Source organism: Talpa occidentalis, unplaced genomic scaffold (genome assembly GCF_014898055.3).
Source record: "Talpa occidentalis isolate TD23 unplaced genomic scaffold, MPIMG_talOcc4v2.1 talOcc4.12, whole genome shotgun sequence".
In the NCBI taxonomy this organism is placed as follows: Eukaryota; Metazoa; Chordata; class Mammalia; order Eulipotyphla; family Talpidae; genus Talpa; species Talpa occidentalis.
Window position 1 is genome coordinate 31,158,529 of NW_023601212.1, and position 19,965 is coordinate 31,178,493.

At 41.1% G+C, this 19,965-nt stretch overlaps 1 protein-coding gene and 1 long non-coding RNA gene across 2 annotated transcripts in view; one reads left to right on the top strand and one right to left on the bottom strand.

The window, feature by feature from the left end:
- OPCML (opioid binding protein/cell adhesion molecule like) overlaps window positions 1–19,965 on the bottom strand; it is a 1,065,334-nt gene that overhangs the window by 804,721 nt on the left and 240,648 nt on the right. The gene's annotated exons all lie outside the window — the stretch shown is intronic.
- LOC119240867 (uncharacterized) lies at window positions 7,058–18,347 on the top strand. Its single transcript, XR_005124221.2, has 6 exons — window positions 7,058–7,227; window positions 7,547–7,605; window positions 13,125–13,290; window positions 15,063–15,213; window positions 15,340–15,444; window positions 18,047–18,347. It is a non-coding gene; the product is annotated as an uncharacterized LOC119240867 (long non-coding RNA).

Here is a 19,965-nt window from a genome sequence, read left to right on the forward strand (position 1 = left end):
ATTAGTGTCCTGTATTATTGTGTATTCCTTCGATTCTTCTATATACATTCGTTGTGAAAATGTTCTCTGGATAAAGTCTATTAACTAGGACCTGTACCAGTGGGTTCGACCCATGACAGGTTGATAAATCAGTTCTCTGGGGGAAAAAAAAACCCCAAAATACTGATTTGTAATATTTGCTGATTTCTGTGAGGTCAATACACTCAACAAGGGCCAATCTGAACTTCTAAATGATTTGAAAATGGTCTGCAAAATTCCTGAGTATTTAACCATCTGCTCCTCACACACTGAAAACAGCCATCTCCAGAACAACACTGTCCTATTAGCTGTTAAAGTCAAGATTCTGGTAACCAAAGTGGACAAGACCAGGTACAAAAATAACATTTAGAATTCTGTCCACTGTAAGTTTATTTCTATCTCAATGATGTACAACTTCAAAAATGTGCAGGAAAAGGTTAGTCCTAAATAGGGGTCCAAGAGTTTACAAGATACTAAGGGTCTTAAATGAAAGAGCAATACCCTGAGAAAAGGCAGAACCCTGTCAGGAAGATTCCCTTTTCACTGTGTTTTTAAACAAAGTCACGGTTTCAAAGAAACAGACGGCCCCAACAGCAGAATGGCGCAGAGTTATAGCCAGTTGTTTTGTCCCTGGGACACATGCCAGGGGTGTGCAAGCTCTATTTGTAGATGTCCCTGTGGCCTCTGGAGCTTATGCCTTAGAGGCTTCCACCGGGAGCCACAGGTCCCCCTCTCCCAATCCGTGTAATGAAAACTCCCGTAACTCTTATATGTCAATGGCTTTCCTTACCTATCCCAAGCTCTAAAAAATGGACACACTCGATCAATGTTTGTGGAGTGGATGAATAAACATCTCTTTGAATCAGCAGGATGTAAGAGATTCTCTCTCTTGACTCTCTGCTCTAGCAGAGAAGTCTAAGTACCTGAGCCATTAGAAGTAGTAATTTTTCCAGAAGTCAAACCCTGCTGGACAGCTGCAGAACTGAGATTCAAACCCAGGGATCTAATCCTCTCTCCTTTCTTCCATTTGTTACAACACATGGCTCATTTCTCCTATATTGTTGCCCAAAGACATCTAAATTGGCCCCATTCTTATATCAGTAACAATTTTGTTATGACTGCTGTCATTCATGCATTCACTCATCCAGGGAGATTCTTCAGTAAGATCAATCTAGATGAACACCTTTGGGACAACTTCTAGGAAGTACGAAGTCAGGATTGTAAGCCCACTGATTGCTGGAAAAGCTCATGGCCTTTAGATTTGCATTAGAGGGGCCTCCTTTGGTGGTGCAAGGGGTTAAGACACAGCACTAGGAAGCTATCTGCAGCCACTGCAGCACAAGTTTGATACTGGGCCAGGGAGGTGCAGCAGATCTTTCCTGTCTCATCTGCTGCTGCCCTCAGCAGTGTATTTCAGTCAGTCTGCCTGTTCTGTTCCCCACTCTGTCTCTGGTGAATCCTCTCATCCCCCATACCTCTGGCCTGTACCCCAGTTCTTGCATGCATAAATAAATATTTTTTTAAAAGATTTGCATTAGAGTTGCTACTGGAGGTGATTTCAGACACTATAATAGTCAGCTGCTGAGAGTTTAGTCCTTCAGCAAGGTACAGTGCCTCTGTTCTTGCTGGCATGACAGCCACACACAGCGATATGTTCTGGAGCCTCTCCCCCAGGTCCTCTTGCCCTGGCTCACACAGACCGGGTCATTGGCACAATGGGAAAGATGAGGAGAGGCTGGCACAGTCAGTTGGCCCCAGTCCCTGCCACTGGAACAACATCCAGCTTTGGAAGCCTCGGACGTCACAGTCAGTATAGAGTGACAAAGATCCTTTCATTTCTGTGAATGGGGCACGGAAGGAATGAACAAACCAATTATCTGAGGAGGAAAGACCTGCTCTGAGGTGAGCTTCATAGATAGGCACCTTTTTCAACACTTTCAGAGTTAGTGGGCTCAATGTGGGAGGTAGGAAGTTGGGGTTCATGCCGATGGGCATATGAGTCACAGGTAGAGCTCCCTTTACATCACAGTAGGGAGTGACAATTAATTCATTGTCACTTTGAAGGTGAAGGCCCAACAGATGTTACAATGATCAGGTTTCTGCAGGTTTCCTGAGGAGGTAACAGCAGCGCAGTGAACATGGAAGATTGGGTTCATTTCTTTCATGGCACTGTTCAGAGGCTGCGGTGCCAGTCACTGTGCTGGGGATTTGCTGGGTCACTGCGAACTCCCGGAGGTACTTCAACAACGCCCTTGCAATGCATATGTCATCGCTGCTCAGAACCACAGCTCTGGGGATCTAGTACCCTCTGATTGCTCCCAGCAGTGCCAGGAGCCTCAACAGCTAAAGAAGCCGATGCTGTGTTACCCTGTGGCTCTCCCCCGCCCTACCTGTGACCCTCAAGGCTTCTAAGAAGGCATCAGAAGCATCCTGTGTGAGTTTCAGGGAAAAAGTGCAGAGAAAGCAGAAGGGCCTGCCAGGCTTTAGATTGGAAATCTGGATAATCCATTTGAAACCTCAAGGCCTGGGCAGAAGTAATATGAAAATTAAATTAAAATAGAAACACAAAATCTGTCTTCCTGGCTCTGAAACAGCCTCACCTTCAACTTTGAATATGAAAGGGGATTAAATCACAATTAGAAAAAAATTGAAGCTTTCCTCCACTTCTCTATTTTATCGATAAGGGAATTGTGTCCCAATGATGGGAAATGACTTGCTATGGTGCTAGTGTTAGGGGGGTGGGGGAGTGCGCTGCTAATGTTGTTTTGTAAACAAACATTTTTATGTATTATAACTGGTTATAAATAATTTTCAAATATTTACCAAGTTAATTATCTATCCAAATTTATGAGAATTGGAAACTAGAGCACAGAGAGGTTTTCACTCAGTCACACAGCCTGCAACTGGTCAAGCTAGGATTTGAACCTCAGTAGTGAGTGAGGTTATAAAGTCAATGCATTTCACCAATGCTGCCACCCTGAACACTTTATTTCTCCTCTAATACTCTGTCATGCAAAGTGAGGCTCCTTCTTGAAATCCGAGATATGGGAACACATACATGGGATGGAAGGCCCCATGTGTCTCCATCTGAGTGTAAGTGTCTCAATATACTTGTAGGAATGAGCTAATTCCCCTCAATCTTTGATGCAGGGATGAGAGGAGAAAAGTGAAAAGGAAACCATTGTTTAAAAAAATGAAAATTATATTAAAAAAAGGATATTAATTATTAAAATTTATCTTGCCTGAGAGAAAACCAAAATATAAAGGCTCTTAGGGATAACATAAGATGAAGAAGCAAAATCAACTCTTTATGCCCAATTCATTCACTGACTGAATATTGATTAAATCTTAGTATTAATTTTAAATTATTTATTTCCAGTACTAGTCATTTACTATTCTCTATTATGTATCTTCTGAGTTCTAGAAATATAGATGTGAACATAGCCAAATCCCCCCCTCCTTTCATAGAGTTTATTTTAATGAAAAAGATGACAGAAAATAAGCAAATAAAGAAGTAGGAATATATAATGTACTGGCCAGTAATAAGCCAGGAAAAGGGGATCGAGGAATGGACTATACAATTTGATCTACATGCATCAGCAAAGACCCTAAGGAAAGGTGAAAGTAAGCCAGGGTTTTGGTAGCAGAGTTCTAGGAAGAGGGAGGGCATTTGCAAATTCTGGCAATGGAAGCACACTTGGCAGTTTCAAAGAAATGAGGGAGTACCCAGGTTTCCCAACACTACTCACAAAAAAGGCTTTCCTTTCTCCACTGTATGATAGCTCCTTTTTTCAAATATTAACTGCCCATATTTGTATGGGTTTATTTGTGGACTTTCTATTCTGTTTCATTGGTCTGTGTTTCTATTTCTGCTCCAATAGCATACTGTTTTTATTATGGTTGCTGTGTTGTATAGTTTGAAGTTGGGAAGTGTGAAACCCCCATTTTCTTTTTTATCTCTCAGGATTGCTTTAGATATTTTGTGCTTTTTGTGGGTTGTCCCATAACTTTCATAATATTTTGTTTTATCTCCTTCAAAATGCATACTCAGTCCTCATAGAGCCATACTTTAGACACACACAAAAAAATTCAAAATTAATTTCAAATTCTGGAAAGATTTAGAAGGCAGAGTCACTTGCATTTTGCTGTTGCATCAGAGGGTCTTCAGTGTTCTTAGACAGTTAGTGAGGAGTCAGGAGGTTTGAAATATGGGCCTGAGCAATGGCTCTCTCCCAGATTTCAGCTTTTATGAACACATCTGAACTAGGGATTCTCTTCTTCCTTGAGTTCTCCTGACATAAGTGGAAAGATTTATATTATTTTTCCATAGCTTTGATACATAAAGACTCACAATGAAAGAGGAGAAACAAAAATGAGGGAGCCCAGAGGCCAGGAGTCTTCTCACAATTCTAAATCTTATCCTGACACAACTGAAACCCATCCATAGGTAATCTGGCTGCTCACTCTACTTGGCTTATGAACTCTTTTTTTTTTTAAGATTTATTTAGTTATGTATACAAGCACTGGGGTACAGGCCAGAGGTGTGGAGGGTGAGAGGATTTACCAGAGACAGAGTGGCGAACAGAACATGCAGATTGACTGAAATACACTGCTGAGGGGAGCAGTGGGCGAGTCAGGAGAGGTCTTCTGTGCCATGTGGGTAGCTCCCTGGCTTGGGATCGAATTCATGCTGCAGTGGCTACGGAGAGCTTCATGGGTTGCATCTTAACCCCCTGTGCCACCAGGGAGGCCCTGAACTCTGATTTTCTGTCCACCAGACTTACACTGGGGGCAAAAGAAGCACTTCCAATAAGGCACTTGAGAGGGTCTCAGACTTGTAGGAGGATTGGCCTCAAAAAATTCAACAGCAGACTTGTAGATGTCCTATGCCCATGAAGCATCTTCAGATCATTTATGTCTGGGGAAAATGCCTCGAGAGAACTGGAGAAGATAGACTGACACACCTGGAAGTAAAAGAGGGGGTATCCATTTTTAAGTTACTCCCAAATTATTCAATAGAAAAGTGGGCATGTAGTGGAAAATGCATGGAATCTGAAATGAAAGAACAAATGTTGGATCTTACATCAGAAATTACTCATGTAGGTGACCCTGAACAAATTACTTAATTTCTTTGAGCCTAATTTTCTACTTTTTAAAATAATGTAGATGATGGGAGATAGTATGATCTATTTGATATCATTCTTTGTAAGGACTAAACAATGTATATAAAGCAACTCACATCCCAGTTGTAACTGTGCTCTGGATAATCATTTCTTTCTGAAGATGCTAGGGCAGGTGCTACTTATTCACCTATGAGGTTCTGATTTGTTATTTAAAAAAAAAAGATTTATTTATTTAGGCATACAAGAACTGGGGTGAAAGCCAGAGGTGCAGGGGGGATGAGAAGATTTACCAGAGAGAGAGTGGGAAGCAGAACAGGGAGATCTACTGAAATACACTGCTGAGGGGAGCAGCGGGTGAGACAGGAGAAGTCTACTGTGCCATGTGGGTTGCTCCCTGGCCACCCGGGAATTGAACTCGTGCTGCAGTCGCTGGCGATAGCTTGACAGTGCTGTCTTTAACCCTTGCGCCACCAGGGAGGCCCAAGGTTCTGATTTGTTAATGGACAACTAGCCATAGACATGTCCTAACGACAGAATAGGGACTTTGAGATCTTCCTGAGGTACAAGAGAGAAGAGATATACTCAGGAAGAGAAGCCAGAACTACACAGTCACATATTTTCTTTTATTTCTTACACAGATGCCAAAAAGCTGACATATATTTGGTGCTTTCCAAGTTGCATTTGGAGTCATTTTGTAAAAGCTCTACATGATTCACTCTGGGAGGACACAGCAACAATTCCATCACACAGGCTGTTCCAATACCATGTTTAAAACGAAATAGAGAAGAGATAGCGTTTTATCCTGGTTTCCCTCCTAGATGCTGGGAGAAAAAAATCATTTTTAAAATCACACTGAAAATTAATATTTTGATGCTGACAAATATAAAGAAACACCCACCATTGAGTTGTTGAGAATGGAAGGCAGGGGAAACAGGAAGTTAGAGCAAGAAAAATGAGAATCAAAGTAGTGACCAAGGGAAAGAATTCCCAAAGTATGTATTGGTGCTAAAGAAAATGACCCCTTCCAAGTGATGGAAATACCATATTGCAACTTATTACATGTGGAACGGGATGCTATCATTTCAAGAACAAAAACATGTTCTCATCTCCTGGACTTGATGAAGCTGACAAATGCAATCAAAGCCATTCTCAGTGAATTCTCAAGAGGGAAGTGTGCAGGAGGCTTGGTTCTGTCTTAAAGGGAGGCTAACCTGAGCCTGTCCATCTATCATCATTCATCCGTTTCAGATAGGCAGGTTGCTGGAATGAAAGCCCTTCTTTTGGCCTTTATCTGATCTCACCAATGAGGTCCCATGTGGTCACTGCATATCCATCTTCCTGGGTACCATGGGTGAATGAACAGACTGAGTCACCATAAACTAAAGCACACATGGTAAATGAATAAGAACATTTAGAAAAAGTACAAGCTTGGGCCTCCCTGGTGGCGCAGCGGTTGAGCACTGGATTGTGAAGCTGCCCGCAGCCTCTGCAGCTCCGGTTCGATCCCCGGCCACCGGTTGAAGGTCCCACATGGTGCACAGACCTCTCCTGCCGCCCACTGCCTTTTCTGCTCCCTGCTCTGGCTCTGGTGAATTCTCTCACCCTCCCGCGCTTCTGAATGTACCCAGTGCTTGTATAAATGAATAAATCTTAAAAAAAAAATAAAATAAAACCACTGGTAGTTATTAAAAAAGAAAAAGAAAAAGTACAAGCCCCTGATTCTTCAACTTTAAAATGAAGATAATACCTTCTTTACCTAATTTGTCTGAGTTCATTTTTACACATTATCAGAAAAAATATGCCTGTGAAAGGTCTCTATAAACTTGGCCATATAATTGTCATCAGTATGTCACAATTGATTGTAAACTGTGCATAAAACATTCCGTAAACTAAGTACTTAAGAGAATAGGGTTCTTATGGCTGCTGCATGCAACAAATCCTTTAAGATGAATATTGGTTAGACTCCTTTCTACCACCTTTGTAGGTTTAGCTTTCGTGTTCATTTGACACAGAATGAAACAAGCTCAGAAAGACTGAAGTGCCTGGCCTCCATGGAGCCAGCAGGAGGGCTGAGGTTTGAGTCCAGGTCTGTTCTTTAAGAATTAGCAAGAGAATCAGTACAAAGCATGCTGTGGGAGTGGAGAGTGACAGTTGAATGACATGACTTGAGAGAACTGTCTGGAAGAGATGGGCAATTCTGTGACCAGCTGGCAAAGAGGAGAGGAACGGGAGGGACCTTCGGCGGAGGAAAGAAGGCTTCTTCCTTCTCAGTCCGATTCCTCCAGCCATCTCTGCCATCTTCACCCTCATGTCACATCCTTCATCTCTGAGAGAAATGTGCCCTGAAAGTTTGAAAGGCATTTTCTATCTCTGCTGCTACCGCCTTCTGTTTTCTCTCTCTCTAGAAAGTGCAACATCAGGAGAAAGCTCTGCATATTTACTGTTAATTTTCTTCTGAAAACAGGTAGGAAAAAGAACTCACATTAATTGTTTCTGACAAGTATTGAAGGGTGTAATATCCCAGAGAATGAGAAAAAGCCGGATTTGATTACTTTGAAACAAGACAGGGAAGCCAGGGTTGGGAAATAGGGAAGGTGATCTGTTGTTCTTCCACAACAATTTTAATGTGGAGCTGATTCAGTGGGATATGGGCAGATCGAATCCTTCCCAGTGGGGTTGGATCAAGGTCTCTCCTCTCCGTCTGTGGGTGAAGAGCTGTCTGAGGAATCAGGCTGAACTCCAGAGATGCTGCCAGAATCTTCCCAGGTGTCAGATGATGCGTGAGTAATAGACACTGGGAAAGCAGGCACTGGGATAAATTGCTGCCTCAGTCCCACAAAAGCAGAGGGAGAAAGTGCCGGAAGCAATCAGGGCTTTTGAGAAGCAGTGAGACTTGGTGGCACATCTCTCAGCCAATCATCTCACATGGCTTTGCAGGCATCAGATAATTAGTCCCAACAACTTCACTGTGAATAAAGTATTAATAGACCTCCATTTATAAAACGGGTAGGGAGTGGAATAGAATGAGGCAACCCGGCCAAGGAGCAAAATAGCAATTAGACAGCAGCACTAGAGAAAAAAAAAAGGAAAGAAAGTAGACATCAAATCTCAAGTTGGAATAGCTAATTCCAAGCCTTCATAACCAAACAAACCAACAAAATCCACACACAAACAAATATGAACCTTATTCTACGCAAGTCCCACAGGACGTGGCGAGGGCCTCAGATCTGGCTGGCCTCCTTCAAGCCCTCCCTGGTGCCATGCACTCTAGGATCCATTGGGACTCAGCTTTCAATTTTCTTGAATACTCTACATTCTTGCTCATTTCCACCCCTTTAAACAAACTACTCCTTCTGCTGTGAGCCCTCACCAACTTCCTTGAGTCCCAACTTTCTGACTAACTTCAGTCTATCCCTTTGGTCTTCTTTTAGATGGTGGCTCAGGAATCTCCCCCTGATCTCTGCATCTGGATTCTATGTGCCCCCACCATATACTGTTTCTTCCCATCACAATCATTGCCATGCCATGTTGTTATTGCCTGTTAGCATCTCCCACTAAAACTGGCAAATAGGAAAACAAGTCTGTTTGATTCAACAGATCATCCTCAAGACTTAGAACAACACCTGGCATATATCAAGATCCCCATAAATGTGTACGGACTATCTAACTAAACACAATCCTTATCTTATCGAGACTCTCAATCTACTGGATAGGTCAGACACATGTATAGCCCATAGACAGGAAAAGTGTTGGGTAAAGTAGAAGCAGTAGACCTCCTGGGTGGCGCAAGGAGTTAATCGACAGCACTATGAAGCAATCCACAGCCACTGCAGCACGAGTTTTGATCCCCGGCCAGGGAAGTGACTCACATGGCTCAAAAGACTTCTCCCGTCTCACCTGCTGCTCCCCTCAGCAGTGTACTTCAGTCAATCTGCCTGTTCTGCTCCCCACTCTGTCTCTGGGGAATCCTCTCATACCCACATACCTCTGGCCTACACCCTAGCTCTTGTATGCATAAATAAATGTATCTTTTTAAAAAAAAAAAAGTATAAACAGTGTTAGTAAGCTATCATGTTTCAAAGCAAAACATGCCACCATACACTATTGCTTTAGATGAGAATTTCATTCCAATAGCTTCTTTCATCTTGGAGAGTTTCCCCAGGTTTCAGGGCAGAGATGTCTAAATGGAGAGATCCCATTTCAGTTCCATCTCAGAGACTTCCTTGTCAATCTTTGGACAGATAAAGGCCTTCAGGATATATTCACTATGTTGTCTATCTTAAAGGAAGAACCATGATTCTGCACCTTGGACAGATGAAGAATTGTTTGCTTCTCTAGAAAGGCTGTTTAGTGTAACAGAAAGGAGTTTGTAGGCGGTGGAATGTGATGTGCTGGAAAGAGCGTAAGTTTTGGAATTAAAATGACCTTGGCTCCAATCCCAGCTCTGCAATTTACTAGCAGTGTGATTTGGACCAAGTTAAAGTCTCTCTGAGCCCTGCTCTTAGTATTGCTATAGAGTTGTACAGATTAATATGATATTACAGGTTTGAGCCTCAATAACTGTTATCAATGATGTATAAAAAAGATTCTATCTTCTGCCTCTACCACTTACTAGCTGTGTGGTCCTGATGAAGTTTTTTAATCATTCAAAACCTCATTTCTCTCATCTATGAAATGGAAACAATCAAATTCTCCTTGCACACAAAATGTAAGTGTGTGTGTGTGTGTGTGTGTGTGTATATATATATATATATATACTGAATTTGATACCTGCATCATAACATACACGCAACACATAAAATATCATTTATGTATGTATTTTTTATAATAAGCTTTTCTCAATTTTTTTATCATTGTACAGTGTGACTTTTTTTTCTGCTTTTTAATTTTTCATCTCCTCTAGTCCGTACACTAGATAGATTTCCTTTTGTAAGATTGGAAGTTTCTCTAGCATTGATGGCATTGAATGTGTCTGCTATTTCTTTTGATTATATCCCTTCCTGTGTCTCTTTCCAAGCCCAACCAAGGATCTCCAGCAGCCTCTTCAGCCAGAGTAGAGAGTCCTGGATGTTAAGAACATATTGAAAAGAACTTCTTATATCCCACTGACTTTGCTGTCTTGAAATTAATTTAGAAATATAATCACCAAAACATAGAATGAAGCACTTTCCCCACTCAACTGACAGAATAGCTATTTTAGCAGAAAGGGGTATTTCCCTAAATTCCCTAAAGTCAGATTTTGCTCCTCACTATGAGATGATACTGGGTTGTTAACATAAAATGGTCTATTCAGCTTTCTGAGCCTTCTTTAAGGAGGAGACAGCTGATTTCCTTTTTAGATACAAGTATATTAAAGTTCACAATTAATTTAGATAACACCATATGAGCTGAAAGTAAAATGTCTGGCAATTAAATAATGAATGTGAGGGAGCCACAGTCATCAAAGATATCAGAATACACCTTTATTATAATGATGTAAAATCAGTATGTTTTCATATGATTTAATTATAGATTGACAAGAAAAAGTGCAAAACCATAGATTAACAATTTTTAAGTAATGCACATATAAAAAACTGTGTTTCCAAAACTATGATTAGTATTGAGCAGGATATATTCACCATCTTTATAGAAGACAATTTGTAGATTTCAAATATAGTAATAGCATGAATAGGCTAGAAGAGCTTTGTATAAGATATGGGTAGATTATCACTCCTTTAACACAGAATGAAAAGAAAGTAATGCATGCATTTCTCTAACAGCAGATTTTGCCACCACTCAATTTAGGTTTCAGAACAGAATATGTCTGTCCCAGTGGCTTGCATGCAATGGGAAATGCATAACTACTGACAATTGTATTTCTGAACAATCTAGAGGCTTCAATGACACTGTAGTATATGTAAATGGTGCCTCTCTGCACACCCCAGGACAACTGGTGGCTGGAAAGCCAACCATACCCTACCTCCTTCTTGAGCCAGTAAGAGCTATATGCATATGTGTGCATATGTGATGCACACATATGCAACATCACATATGCACATCACATATGCACACATATGCTCAGATGCAAGTCAGAGACCCTACAAAGACTTATGGTTTTGGGTGGGTTTTTTTTGTTTGTTTGGAAATGGTCTTCATGTCTAAGACTATGGCTCACTTTTCTAAGAGGAAAGACATCTCTGAGTAATGAACACTCCAAGTGCATGCTCTTTTGAGTGATACCACCAAACATGGGCATTGAACAAATCCCAAACTGGAAATTCCCTGGGAAGTGAGAAATGAATAATGAGAGCACACATTCTGCAGAGAGCAGTTGTAAGTGACTCTCCCCAGGGAGGAGGGCTCTCCCCAGAGAGCCTCAGAGTATAAGGGGTTTCCTCCCAGAAGAAAAGAGAAGAGCTGGTTTGGGGGCTCCATGGACTTCTAGCTCACTGGTATGCTGACATTCCATTTTCCCAAAACCAGCCCAGGTGTTCACATTGCTACAGACTGATGTTTCTCATTACTATTTTTTCAATGATGGCTAGACCAAAAAGAAAATAAAAATGATTAACACTTTGATTACACTTAAACCCACCTGCTACCCATTTCAGGCAATGGCAAAAAGCTTAGGTGAACAGGCTAAGCAAAGGCTCACATAGGGGCTGAAATCCATACTAGAAGTGGACAACATCACATATGCACACTAAGAGCAGCAAACCATCTCTAACTTGGGAAGCCCTGTTAATAGCATCACCTTTCTGTAAGAGCAAGAACACCCTACCATTTACTTTAGTAAAGAGAGAATATTGTACAAGGATTTGTGCAAATCTTGACACCCCTGCAGAACTTTCTTCATGATAATGAAAAGAGCAAGTAAAAGGAAAATACCTGAAAAAGGTGTGATTTCATACATTTTATTTTTGTGGTGGATAACTATGAAGTATAACTTAAATATAAAGGAAAGTTTAAATGAAAGATGAAACTGGGGAATTCCTGAATGCAGTCATCTGCATTTAATTCTCACATCTTAGTCTGTGGTTCTTTCAATGTAGAAGTGTTAAGAAATATAGCAAAGACATAAGAAGCAGGCCATTTGGTACACTGCTAATTTTTATGTTTAATTTCAGGTTTTATTTTGGTATTACTTTGTTAGATAGATGGATGAATGGATGGATGGATGGATGGATGGATGGATGCATGGATGGATGGATGGATGGATGGAATCATACCATAAGAACCAGTCAGATGGGAATTATGCCATGAGGGGAACTTAAAAATATTACACAGCTGGGGAAAAGAATAGAAACTCTTTGGGCCTCCCTGGTGGCACAAGAGTTAATAAGATGCAGCACTATGAAGCTATCTGCAGCCGCAGCAGCACGAGCTCGAGCTCGATCCCCGGCCAGGAAGCTACCCACATGGCATAGCCAACATCTCCTGTCTTGCCTGCTGCTCCCCTCAGCAGTGCATTTCAGTAGATCCACCTGTTCTGTTTCCCACTCTGTCTCTAGTGAATGCTCTCATACCCCATACCTCTGGCTTGTACCCCAGTTCTTGTATGCATAAATAAATAAATCTTTAAAAAAAAAGAAGAAGAAAAAGAAAAAGAAAAAACCTCTTTGCTCCTCTGCAAAATGAGAAGACTAGATGAATGGCCTATTAGGACTTCTCCAGCCATGAAATTCCATGTTACTCTGATTCTTAGAGACACCTTGTAGTAAGCATTGCAGGAGAGAAATATTAAGTATCAACACAATGTTTTTGGCTCCTATTGAAAATAGATATCCAGGTATCTGTTTATTTTTTTAGGTGTGTGCTCTCCTGCAGTGATTTCTAGTTTAATTCCACTAGAATTCACTGGCTGAGAGGTTGAAAACATTATAAGCAATTCATTTTAGTGACCTATATTTAAATAATACAGGGACTCAGGGAGTTTCATATAACCAGGAAAAGGAAAAAGAAAATTTCCCTAGGATTAAATGGTTTATATTTTTCTTACCAAAGGATGACCATTCCAGGTCTGGAATGGCAGGTACAAGGCAGCATAATGGATGGGTGAATACACAGGCAGTCTCCATTGTGCCATCAGCTTTTGGAGGAACCAGAGGAGATTTCCAGAAGCCTTAGCCTGGGGAAGTGTTGACTGAGAATCAGGTCGGCTGTATCCTAGGTAAGATCTGTGTATTTGATCCTAAACTGCCTGGTGAAGTAAATATACCAATTTGGCATTCACCCTAACACAGTAGAACTCAACCATCAAGGTTGAATTCACCTTAAAGTGAATTTAAAGTCTTAACGTAAGACTTTAAAATGGCCTGGGCTCATCCTCATATGGGCAGCTTCAGTCCCAGAATTTCCCCCGAGCCCCTACCGCCACGCGTGTGCTCAGCTCCAGTCTCTCCTTGGAGGCTAGACACCACCTTGCCACAGTTGGTCCCTGCCTGGACTCTGGACTCTGGACTCTGAACCACAGACATATCAGGGGTAGGACAGATGTCGTCCAGCTGAGTCAACCTGTAAATTCTGTCCCTCTCAGCTTTCCCTTTTCACATCTCTTGTAAAGAAACTCTACTATTGCTGTTTTTCTCCACGTGTCTCATTATAAATCATGTCCTGCAGGCATTGAGAACCCACCAACTGGGTCTCCCCCTTTCCCCCCAGGTTTGCTCGGTTTCAAAGGACGATGACATGTAATCTCCCTGCCCAGAGCCTGACACTGGGTAAGCACCCAGAAAATACTAGTTCTCTCATAGTCAGTTTTACAGTTTTAGGGACACACATACACTTACCCCACAAACACCAATCTCCTCAGATCTCAAAACCCCGATCTTTGCCTGAGGTTGATGATGTTGCCTCATGTAATCTAAGCCAAAAACATGAAGGTAAATGAACTTGCAACATACTAAGATAAAATACTACAGTAGGATTAACTGGTAGGAAGAGAGAACATTATCATATCATCTATAATAATGATCATGCTATCAATTAGCTTCCTTTTGAGCAGAGCTTCCAGTCTGCTTGATGCTATGCTAACTACTTTACATGCATTATTTCACTGAACACATACAACACTGTTACCACTTTACAGCAGAGGAAACGGAAGCTTAGAAAAAGTAATTACTAGAACTGATGTTCTCACCCCTACACAGTATCATCACTCTGTGACAATGCTCCAGAAACTAGAACAATTATAATATTACCACCAGAATTGTACCTTACACTGGAGTTAATGGTGCACAGATAAACAGCACTGAATTCAGAATGCCTTTCTCATTCATTCATTCATACACCGACTCATTCCACAAAATTAGGAGAGGACTCCTTCTGTACCAGGCAGAATGCTAACTGCAAGGTTATGAAGATGACAACAGAAAGGACAGTCCCCATGACCAACTGCTCATGCAAACCAAGTAAAATAATGCAGCAGGCATGGGTTGGACACCCACCCAGGCCCCCTCTGTGCTCTCCACTCCGGGTGTTCATCGAGGTAAAGTTCTCCGAGGCCCTAGACCATTCCTGAGGAGACAAGAGGGATTCCTATCTAGTCCCTGCCTGTCTCACAGTGGTACCCAATCCATAATTTCTCCACTGATTAGAAGCTCCAGTCTCTTAACTCCCAAACCACTTATTGGGATATTTAGATTAAGTGATAAATGGCAAGTTAAAGTGGTCTATATTTAAACAGTTGTAGAATATTTGAACTGAAAATAAAAAAGAGTGAAAGATAAATGCAATTTGCTGGTAGATCAACAAGAAAAAAAAATCTAACAGCTCAGAATATCATGCAAATTGCAGCTATTTAATATCAGAAGTGCTTTATAAAATTATTAACTAAGTAAAATATGTTGCAACCAGAGCCATGAAGCTCTATATGTGGGGACATATATTAGGATGCACATTTTCCCTATTATTTATGTTATTACTTATTTTATTTTTTTAAAGCTCTACTTTTCAACAGTATTCCTTGTCATGGAATTGTACTTGTGCTTCTGACCCAGCCTCCCCACTATGGCCACATGAAAGGCATGGCCATTCCCCTTGAGCCCCACCAGGCAAAGCTCTGGTGCAGAGTGGGAGTCAAGGAAAAAGAGAGGTAGGAGGCAGGGGACTTGGAGGGTGGCAGGTGAGCTAATCTGAATATGTGTCATCACACGCTGGGCACGCATGGTTCTTATTTTACCAAACTCACAAATGCACACCAGTTTGTTCCCTTCCACAGCTTCGAAGTATTTCTTGTTAAAATACATCTCTTTGTGGAAGCCTTTGACAAAAATCCAAGCACAAAGGAATAAGGGGCGTGGAGAAGCCAAGTTTCTATAAAATGGTGAGTCAGCGGGGGGCGGGGGAGGTAGAAGAAATGTTATCGCTTTCACTCCTTGTTGGAAAATTAAGGGCCTTCTTTTAAATCAAAATTTCCCTTCACTCTTAATAAGATGACAGTCTAGAACACTCTGCCTGCTGCTGAGATAGTGACCTCTTGCTGGGTTTAGATTATTCAAGAGCTCTGCATTTAATCTCAGAAGACTGCCAGGATTTCAGGAACTGGGCTGAGCAAGAGACAGCATCAGATCATTGGAAATGGGTGTCACCTTGCAAGGAAATTAAAAATTTGTAGATATACATGAACATTCTATTTAGTCTAGTCTAGCTGAAGTCAAAGCAGAGATACAAATCATCACCCGCTCATCACCCGCTCTCAGGCACCTAAATGGACAAGAAAATGGGGAGGGGTTAAAAAGGGAAACGCTCCCTAAGAGCAGGCTTCTGAGTACTGGAGGGGCATGTACAATGACATGTGAGCAACTGTGCATGCCTAAGAGCAAGTTCATGAGACTTGGGTGCCAAGGATCAGCTCCCCTAAACACAAACCAAACCCCACTCTCCAAGCCAGTAGCATTCAGAGATGCTGAGAACTGCCCCCCACCCCCACCCCTCAACACTCTCCCTCTGTCTCATTAAGCTTCTCCAAGAAAGGTCAAGATTGTAATAATGTGAGGACCTTATGTCCTTTCTTTCTCTTGCAGAACTGGAGTTCGGGAGACAGAAGATTTTTTTTTTTTTTGCAGAAACTTTTTTTTTTTAATTAATCAGTAAAAATTCTTCATAGGCTTTAAATAGCCCCTCAAGGGAGCTGCTAAGCCACAAGCCTAAAAGAGATGCCTCCTTCCTTCTACAGGAAGAATGAGTCCTGTTTCCTAAAAAAGAACCACTTACCTATCTGAGGCCCTCTCAGCCTTAGGAATACTTAATTGTTTTAAGAAGAAATGGTCCCATGGCAAGCCGGTTTCCTCCGTATAAATGGAATCTTTCAATAAGGGGAAATCTCATGCGTGTGACAAATTGTAAAACCCTGGATAACTGCAACATGTGCAAGCTCAGTCATTACTACTTTGAAATCCATGTGTTAAGACTTCCAAAATTTTAAATACAATGTTAACTATTATGCATATGTGATATGCAAATATATAAAAATATGTTCACAAACATATCTGCATTCACTGCTAAGGGAAGCACACGCTTCTCAGTTCACTATCCACCACATCCACAAAGTGCTAGCTGGTACTAGTTCCCCAAAGCATGCATTTACATGTTCACTGAAAACTTTCTATGCACTGAATGTGTTCCCTGAAAAGATACGTTGAAGTCCTAACCCCCAGTACGTCAGAATATGACCTTACGTGGCTATCAGATTGTAGTAGATATGATCAGTTAAGATGAGGTCATTCTGGGCCCTTAAGCCAAAAGGCCAGACTGGGTTCTTATAAGAAATGGAGAAGAGACACAGGGGCAGAGTCACATAAGGGAAGAAGTTAAGGTGACAATTGCGCTAGAGACTGAAGTGCCACATCTGAAGCTGAGGAAGGCCAGGATGTTGGGTAAAACACCAGAAGGCAGGAAAAGGCTGAGAGAGAATCTCCCCTGCAGGTTTGAGGCATCAAGGCTCTTGATACCTTGATCTTGAACTTCTAGCCTCCAAAACTGTGAAAAGATAAAATGTTTTAAACTACCCAGCCTGTGGCACTTGGTTAAGGCCATCTTGGAATGAATCCAGGCTGAAATGCTGGGTTTCTGGAAGAAATGTTATTGTGATGATGAGCCCCAGTTTCTAGAAGCTTACAGCCCCGCTTAGAATGTTCCCCACATTGTCACTCCACAATGGGTCATAAAACTCTCAAAAACAAGTCATTAGTCAAGTTTAATCTCAACTTTCAATTTTCTTTGGAATTTCCACTTCAGATACTACAAAAAAAAAGTCGGAGAGCTAAAGGGACAACTTGGTTCTGTTGAAAGGCTCAAGCCGTTCTCCCTCTCTCAGGAACCAGGGAGTGATTTGTTTTAATTTGCCTTGGGACATGAACTTAGATTTTGTCTTCCAAAGTTAAGTCTCCTGTGGTTAGGGTCGGAGAGGCAGCAATGATTTTAGAAGCCTCTAGAACATTTCTGGGCCAGGTCACAGTTAACAATTAAATTGAATCAAATACACTTCAGCTTCACATTGCATTTGCTTGGCAGGGTCCACAGTCTATCCAGGCAAAGGGAGTGGGAGGCTGGATTAACACCAGGTAAAATGGCTCAATCGTCAATAGTCAGCTTGGATTTTGCCAACAGAGGCATTCTTTTGTTTTCCCTAAAAAATACATATTTCTTTTATAACCAGCAGTTCTCTAAATAGAACTTCTCAAATTTATGGGTTTTATAAACAAACAAAATTTAAAAGAAAACAAGACAGATATCGAGGTGGCAAACCTTGTTTTGCTTTGTAAAATGTCTACCCTCCCTCATAACTAATTCTTAAAAATAAAGGTGACTTTTTGTTCCACAAACATGGGAGGGACACAAGTCAGCTTGAAGGACTGTAGTTGACTGACAGGAGCCTGGTGACTGCCCCTGACTTAGGTCTCCCTATGTTTCTCATTTCTCCACAGACCCAGGGCTTCCTCATGGACCAGCATCAGTTTATGGATCAGCATTTAGAAACCACTGACCTTGGGAATGTTATCACAATCCATCTTGCTTTGCCTCCACAAACACGAATATGAGCTCCCTCCAACTCGGCCAGAAGAATGACAACTTGAGATTAATATACCAATGCTGAAAATAGTCCCCCTCTCTGCTGGACAATAAGAGCATTGGGAGCTGAAGATCGGTTTATTCGCCAAGTATTTCTGGCACCCAGCAAAGTGCCCAGCACATATGGGTGTTTAATAAATATTTGTTGATGAAAGGAAGCAGAGAATCGTGTAAATTGTTGTTGATTCTGTTATCATTTCCTTCCTTAATACCATGTTATTAATTAAAACTATCCATATTATCCTTTTAATCTCCCCAGACATATCTTCCATTCCTGTTTAGGTTGCCCAGATCGCCACTAAAGGATGACCAAATAGAAACCAAAAAGGGTTTGAGAATGAAGAGTGGCCAAAGTCTCAACGATAAGATTATCCCAAGATTCAGTATAAGGAACCTTCCCTGAAACTCAGAATATTTCTGAAAAAAAATACAAGTCATGAAAAAGTACACAGGAGAATCAAGAATATAGCTCTCTGTTATAGCCAAATTTTATGAATGACGATTATTATTTCAGAAAACTCACCCAGAAATAACAATGTGATTGGGAGTATATTTATTAATAAAATATACTTATCTCTTAATACATCCAAAAGTGCAACACAAAAAAAAAAAAAAAAAACTTCTGACCTTGGCAGGTATAAAGTAAGTATATTTGCTCTGCAAATAAAATAAATGGAAGAAGAGTGAACTAAAATGAGAGCTAACCACGGGGTTGTTCATTGTGCTCTAGTGTCAGCAGAAACCTCACTATGGGAGTTTCCTTTACTGTTCCCAGGAACTTCCTCCTGCATTCCCTGTACAAACCTCACCCACGCCCTCTCCTTGCCTCTCAGAGCAGACCCTGTTCTTTCCTACCTGCCCTACTTTGCCCTTTCTCCATCCCTCCCTGTTCTTGGCCCACCCTCCAGCTCTTTCAGATTCTTGCTATCCCACTGGTGGGTCTTCAGTCTCTTGCACACTTTTCATTTCCATCTACAAACATGCTGAGTCTAAACTTTTTATTACAAAGGAGAGGTAAAAAAAATACTAGAGAGACCTTCTCTTTAATTCATTTTTTTTTATCTCAGTCTTCTTAAAAGGGTATCAATGCCTTGACCCCATGGACACCCATCCACATTCCTTCCGAGATGTGGAAGTATTCAAATCCAAGATGGCCTCTTAAGTAGCACATCTAGAGATAATTGTTTATTCCCTATTTTTCTCAAACTCCACAGTGTCCATTTTGATCATTTCCTTCCTAAAATGTTCTTCTCCCAGGATACCCAGGCTGTCAGAACACCTACTTAACTCATTTATTTTAGCTTCTCTAACAAGTCTCTCACTTACCTACTTCCTCCCTCCCCCGGTAACTTTACTTTCAACCAAGATCTTTGCATGGTCTCAACTTTTTCAATGCTTCATTTGTTTTCTTCACGCAGTATTCAAAATCTCTCTCAAGTTGCAGACATGATTACAATCACTTATATCTATACATTTATCATCTATATATCTATTGTCTAGCTATCATGTCCTACAGGTGTTTTACATTCATCTATACCTTTAATTTAGTAACAAATTCTATTTCCTGACATTCTTAATTGTGTTAATTGTAACATACTGAAGAACCCTCCTTTCCCTTCCTAAGCCAAGTCACACAGACTCAACTACTCATGACTTATTTATCCTCACTCCGCTATCTCTGTCCATCTTTGACTGACTTCTCACCTTCAAATACTTGTCAAGTCCAGTCATCTCCTTTTTAACCCATTAACAACTCCCTAACCCAACCTTGGCA